The following is a 7,719-nucleotide window of genomic DNA, read 5'->3' as shown; positions in this document are numbered from 1 at the left end:
CTGTATAACGAGGTCTGAATCTGACCATTATATACCATAATCTTAATGTCCAAAAAACAGATTTCACTGGGATGTGTAGTGAGAGTCAATTTGATAGGACTAGGTGACTTATTGTGTTCTTCAATCATAGCAGACAACATCTGTGGATCGTATGTCCAGAATAACAGTAAGTCGTCTATGTATCGAAAATATAGTAAAATATGCCTTGAAATGGATACATTTTCAAAAAATAACTCGCGTTCAATTTCCCACATGTATGCATTCGCCAGAGATGGTGCTACCGCTGACCCCATCGCACAACCTGTTCTTTGATTAAAAAAATTACCATTAAACAAGAAATAGTTGTGGGTCAGCGTAAATTCAAGTAATGTTATGAATAGGTCGATGTCCGGTCCAGTATATAATGTATTATGTGTAATCAGGCGCCTCACTGCGCTCAGTCCCGCTTGATGCGGGATGCATGTGTATAAACTCGCTACATCTAGTGTAGCGAGTGTGGTACCTTCTGGTACGGACTCAAAGGACATCAGTTTCTTCAATAACATATTTGAATCTTTAAGATGTGTAAATGTGGCTTGAACACAGGGCTGCAAGTAAGAGTCTAAAAAAATGGCTATGGCTTCACATAATGACCCTCTGGCAGAAATGATTGGTCTGCCAGGGGGCTGCCTAGCATCTTTATGTAATTTAGGTATGGCATAAAAAATGGGGATGACCGGATACTTGCATGTGAGTTTATTCAATACATCTAGTGAAATAAGCCCTTCCGTTGCTGCTGTCTCTAGAATGCTATCTAGTTCAGCCTTATATTCCCTAGTGGGATCTGCTTGCAACGGACTATAAGTGTTAGTGTCAGCCAATAGGCGGTCACATTCTCTGATATATTGGTCAGTGTCCATGACCACGATTCCTCCCCTTTTATCAGCTTTTCTGATAATGATGTCCTGTCTTTCCTGTAAGGACTTCAGAGCTGACTGTTCATCGACCGTAAGGTTTTTATAAACTTGTGGGGGAGGATCGTCCGACAAGTTCTCCATCATACGGGTAAAGGTTTTGATCGACGGATTTAAAGATAAAGGGTCGAACTTCGACGATGTCTCCAATCTACGGATTTGTGCTGGAAGACCCGGTTCAGTAGAAGGCTCTGCAGATTTATTGAAATGTTCTTTTAATTTCAGTGTTCTATTCAACTTAAATGTCTCCACTTTCCATTTAAACTTATCTGGGGCTTTGGTAGGGACGTATGAGAGTCCTTTGGATAAAACGGATACTTCAGCCGTGGAAAGAGTGGTGGAGGACAAGTTGAATATTAGGCTCGAGTCGATCTGGTCTGTCTGCCGCCCCGCCTGCCGCCTCGACTGGCCGCCCCTGCGGGTTGGTGTTTTTTTCTTCCGGACGTAACTGCCCGGGTTTTTACCCCTAAAGGGGCTCCTTGTGGAGGGAACGTCTGCACCTGAGTTGTGGAATCATCCGTCTCACTTGCTGATGTGCTGTACTGGGTGCGTTGCATCCGCTGTCTCCGTGGGCCCATGGGCTTTCTTTGTACGGTAGTTGATGTATGACTAGATAGCCATGTATATACGCGGTGCTGCTCATAATCCGCTTGGACTTTTTTCAATTTATCTTTCTTGAATTTGAGCAATTCCATTCTATATGCATCTGTTTGGTTTTTTAATTTATCCAGCCAATTTGTGGATGGATCGCTGGTTAGGGAGTTCAGATGCTGTTCCTCAAACGACTTGATTTTATCCCTCGTGATATTAACTTCACGAGTGGATTCCTCAATCACGAGTAACATCAAGTCCATTGCGCATTTATTGAGGACTGAAATCCATCGCTTACAAAAATTAATGTTATGACGTCCGATGGTGGGGGAGTTTTGTACTCGAAACCCCCTTGGGATCTGTTTATTTCTATGATAATCAGAGAGTGTCCGGCCATGGTATGTAAAGTCAATTTCTCTCTTTTTTAATTTATAAAATTCCCTGTATAATTCTTCGTTAGTGGATCTTGTATTTTCCTCAAATACCGGTTCCTTGAGCAATATATGCTCTGCCTCTAAATCCGAAAAACTTAGAGTCTCGTATGTATCACATTGCTGCATATATGATAAGGCATCATCTGAATCAACTGCCGCTGCTGCCATTCTACTGCAGCAGTTCACTGTTAGAAGGCACACACTAACTTATAGTGATGTAAGTGTATAAAAGAACTTACTGGTAGTGCTGGATAAAGTGCCAGTGCTAGGCTGTGCAATAAATTAAAGTGCTGAAGTGCTGTGATCCCCAATGTGCAAAAGAGCTGGCTGAGGTCCTGGAAAACAAAGTGCTTGAGTAGCTGTGCAGGTGCCTTGGCTGAAGATGGGACCCCCGGCTTCAAACTAGGGCCCACCAAATACAGTCCATGCAGGTAGCCCGGCACTCCGCTGTCCCCCACAGGGGATAAATGCTCCGGTGCCTTCCTAGGGGTGTGCTTGCCCCAATGTAAACTGGAAAATATCGGCGGCACTCAGAGTCTGTACACCTTCGATCAGCGTGAAAAAGCCATGTGCATTTATTAACGTTTCGGAGGGCGAACCTCCTTCCTCAGAACACTGCAAACAAGTGATAGCAAACAATATAACAACTTAAATACCTGCTTCTCCTGGTCCCCGTCATCTCCCGCCACGTCTGCGTTGTACACTACACCGGGAGCGCACCTCCGGTCACGTGGGGCACCCAGATGCCGGAAGTGACGTCCTCCCGCGATATGACCCGCTTCTGACGTGGCTGTGGACAAAGGGGAGAGGTTACCATAGAGACGGTACACAGTCTGCCAACGGCGCCGTGTATCACGTCACTAGAAGCCAATCATGTGTTGCATACAAAAGCTTCAATATCATAATGTGCATGTAATAATAAGACACACTGACCCGCAGTGTGAAACATTAGTGACATAAATAAACAAGTGTTGTATGTGACCATCTTAGATAAATCAACTATCCAATCTAAACAATAGGAGGATAAAAACATTGTTTTTTTTTAAAAAACGTGATTAGCTGTGTAATAGACCAAATTTATCCAAGCTATACATCCTGTGTCTATAAGTATAGTGCCATCATTGATAGTTCTGTAAAAACAGTGCTAGAAATCGGCAGCGAATTGTGTTTTTATCTTTTCATATGGATGCTTATATTCTTATATAGGCATAACATTTTCAGGCATAATTTATAAAAAACAGCTTAAATTTAATTTATCATTTAGACCTCTGGGGTGGATGGTGTCCAGTCTAAAAATCCACCTGGCCTCGAGCTGTAATAACTTAATAGCCCTATTGCCCCCTCGGGCGGCTTCTGGGATATGATCCACTATCTTGTATCTAACTGACGCTAGACTATGCTTCATCTGAGCGAAGTGTCTGGCGACTGGTTGGTCGCTCTTGCCTGTCTGTAATGCTGCCCTAATGGCTGACCGATGTTGGGCCATTCTTTCTTTAAAAAGACACTGTGTCTTGCCTATATAATATAGGCTGCATGGGCAAATTAGCACATAAATAACAAATGAAGAACTACATGTCAAAGGCCATGTTATGCTGATCTTTTTGCCTGTATGCGGATGCGTGATGGTGTCTCCCGTTAGCATATAGCTACAGGTCGTGCAACCCAGGCATCGAAAGCACCCTGATTTGCGTCTCAAAAAATGTGGAGCCGCTGGTGTAGTTTTAAAGCCAGTGATATCATTTTTGACCACTAGGTCTTTGATGTTGGAACTGCGAGTATAACAAGGCATAATTTTACTATGTTTGAGAGAAGATAAATGTGGGTCAGTGGTGACTATTGGCCAGATTTGTTTAATACGTTTACTTGTTCTATCACTGGCAGTGATAGAACAAGTAAACATATTAAACAAATCTGGCCAATAGTCACCACTGACCCACATTTATCTTCTCTCAAACATAGTAAAATTATGCCTTGTTATACTCGCAGTTCCAACATCAAAGACCTAGTGGTCAAAAATGATATCACTGGCTTTAAAACTACACCAGCGGCTCCACATTTTTTGAGCCGCAAATCAGGGTGCTTTCGATGCCTGGGTTGCACGACCTGTAGCTATATGCTAACGGGAGACACCATCACGCATCCGCATACAGGCAAAAAGATCAGCATAACATGGCCTTTGACATGTAGTTCTTCATTTGTTATTTATGTGCTAATTTGCCCATGCAGCCTATATTATATAGGCAAGACACAGTGTCTTTTTAAAGAAAGAATGTCCCAACATCGGTCAGCCATTAGGGCAGCATTACAGACAGGCAAGAGCGACCAACCAGTCGCCAGACACTTCGCTCAGATGAAGCATAGTCTAGCGTCAGTTAGATACAAGATAGTGGATCATATCCCAGAAGCCGCCCGAGGGGGCAATAGGGCTATTAAGTTATTACAGCTCGAGGCCAGGTGGATTTTTAGACTGGACACCATCCACCCCAGAGGTCTAAATGATAAATTAAATTTAAGCTGTTTTTTATAAATTATGCCTGAAAATGTTATGCCTATATAAGAATATAAGCATCCATATGAAAAGATAAAAACACAATTCGCTGCCGATTTCTAGCACTGTTTTTACAGAACTATCAATGATGGCACTATACTTATAGACACAGGATGTATAGCTTGGATAAATTTGGTCTATTACACAGCTAATCACGTTTTTTAAAAAAAAACAATGTTTTTATCCTCCTATTGTTTAGATTGGATAGTTGATTTATCTAAGATGGTCACATACAACACTTGTTTATTTATGTCACTAATGTTTCACACTGCGGGTCAGTGTGTCTTATTATTACATGCACATTATGATATTGAAGCTTTTGTATGCAACACATGATTGGCTTCTAGTGACGTGATACACGGCGCCGTTGGCAAACTGTGTACCGTCTCTATGGTAACCTCTCCCCTTTGTCCACAGCCACGTCAGAAGCGGGTCATATCGCGGGAGGACGTCACTTCCGGCATCTGGGTGCCCCATGTGACCGGAGGTGCGCTCCCGGTGTAGTGTACAACGCAGACATGGCGGGAGATGACGGGGACCAGGAGAAGCAGGTATTTAAGTTGTTATATTGTTTGCTATCACTTGTTTGCAGTGTTCTGAGGAAGGAGGTTCGCCCTCCGAAACGTTAATAAATGCACATGGCTTTTTCACGCTGATCGAAGGTGTACAGACTCTGAGTGCCGCCGATATTTTCCAGTTTACATTGGGGCAAGCACACCCCTAGGAAGGCACCGGAGCATTTATCCCCTGTGGGGGACAGCGGAGTGCCGGGCTACCTGCATGGACTATATATATATATATATATATATATATATATATATATACATAAATGCCGGCACTCCAGTGCTAAACATTTTTACCTTGCCCTGGGGCCCTCCTGGGTCATCCAAGCCCCATATGTAAAACTGCATATCAGGCGGCACTCAGGGGTATTCCCGTGGACAAATAAGGACTACTGAGTCAGTTCTGGGATCAACATTTTGATGTTGCCACCTTTATCAAGAACAATCCACTGTTCCTTTATACCCCTACCACTCACTTTCTGCCCATTTCTATCTACCCCAAACCCTCCCCCTCTCTCTCCCCAATCTCTATCTGCCTCTACCCCATTCTCTATACCCAGTTCCTGCCCTAACCCTTTCCGCCCTCTCTCACCCCAGTGACTATCTGCCCGTACCCCATTCTTCACCCTTTATGTCCTTTTCTGCCCGTACTCCCACTCTCTCTCCACAGCCCCCTATCTACATATGCAACAAGTGTGAAACAGAGCAGTATTATTAATATAATCAGCAGCAGGGTAGGAGGCTGTAACATCTTCCTGAAGTATCACTTTTACTTTCGGCTGTGAGTCATTTGGTCCATGTGGCAGCCTCTTGTGGCCGCTGGTGCACATAACAGAGGTGATGAGCAGACTTTTTGTATACAGGATATATACAGATGTAGCTACACTCACCGGCAATACATACACCCAGTGCACCTAGTCATACCCACACCCAGCAGTACTGAGCTGCAACAATAGCCACTCTATACATCCCTAATGGACCCCGGCATGACTAAGACATATGCAAACATCAGGCGTGCATAAGGTCATGGCAAACAAGGCATATTCACATCTAGATGTAGCCACAATAAGCGCGGCTGCATATGAATACAAACTGTAGATATATATATATATATATATATATATATATTGTCATGCCTGAGGTCTGACTCTGACCAGTGGAGATCTCAGGCATAGGGACTGACTGGAATGTGAATCTGGGAGCTTTGATAAAGTTCTTGTACATAAACCAGGATATGGCATTACTTGAGCGTAGGCCTGAAGGTGAAACCAGAATGGAGGAGAATGAGAAATAAAATAAGTATTTTTATTTAGCAGGCAAGATGGTACAGATAGCGGCAGATGGTAGTAGACTTAATAATCGGTATCACAGATAATGCAGTAACATAGGCATAGGAACAAAAGCAATGCTGTAGCAGATGTAACATCGATGGCAAGATGTAATATCAGCACTGTGAACCACTGATGAAGTCCTGATATTGGTGAGCATGGAACAACAAACTCAGATGCAGTATAAACCACTGACGAAGTCCCAATATAAATAAGCAGAAGGTTGGTGACCACTGGAGATAGGTGGGATACCGATGATACTGGATATCGGTGGTGGAGCACCGATGTAGCAGGAGATTGATGGCGGAATACCGATGGAGCTTGAGATTGATGGCAGAACACTGATGGAGCTTGAGATCGATGGCGGCACACCGATGGAGCTTGAGATCAATGGCGGAACACAGATGGAGCTTGAGATCAATGGCGGAACTCCGATGGAGCTGAGTTTCGATGGCAGAACACTGATAAAACTGAGTATCCATGGTGGAACACCGATGAAGCTGAGTATTGATGGCGGAACACCGATGAGCCAGGCAAAGCTGCAAGCTGGATGGAACGCAGGTCTCAGGGCAGAATTAAATCTCCTGGAGAAAGTAAACCTGGAAGCAGCTGAGAGCAAATAACCATACAGGGTATGACAATCATAGCACTGGCAATTAGGTAGTCCTTACCCAGCATTCTTATAGGAGCCAGTGTGCAGAGATTGGCTGGGTCTATAAGGTTATGCAGGGAAGCTCAGACAGTCACATAATTGACTGTGCTGCAGTCAGGTGATCAGGACTTGTCACAGCAGTACTCCAGGCTTAGGGTCAGATGTGGATTGAAGCCTGGTAGGCCCAAACACTAGGAAGCAGACATTATGCTGAGAGAGAAATGCAGGAACAACATGTAAAGACTTTTCTGCGAGCTGGGTGTGATGAACAGAGAGCCTGGTTGCTGAACACTGGATCTTGTCAATTACTCACACAGAGGAATTCCTACTCATGTGCTAATCAGCAAGTAATCAAGACTGCAGATAGTATGTGGAGCAGGTGCCTGTTTGCAGAATAAGCTGAGGTAAGTCAAAGAACATGAGAAATACAGTCAGGATTTTGACATATATGCAGGGTGATTCAAAAGTCGCAGTACACCCTTTTGTTTGAAAAACTGTGCAGGAAATGGGAAAACTGAATACTCCAGAAAGGTATGGGTGAGGTGGATTATCTTTTAGGGCATGTACAGAACATGGGCACCATTTTAAAATCGGCTATCTTTAATCTAAGTTAGTTTTTTTTCAAATGGAAAGGGGGTCGTGTAACATGT

Source organism: Pseudophryne corroboree, chromosome 5 (genome assembly GCF_028390025.1).
Source record: "Pseudophryne corroboree isolate aPseCor3 chromosome 5, aPseCor3.hap2, whole genome shotgun sequence".
Lineage (NCBI taxonomy): Eukaryota > Metazoa > Chordata > Amphibia > Anura > Myobatrachidae > Pseudophryne > Pseudophryne corroboree.
The sequence above is the reverse complement of the archived record's forward strand: the minus strand, read 5'-3'. Positions refer to the sequence as shown.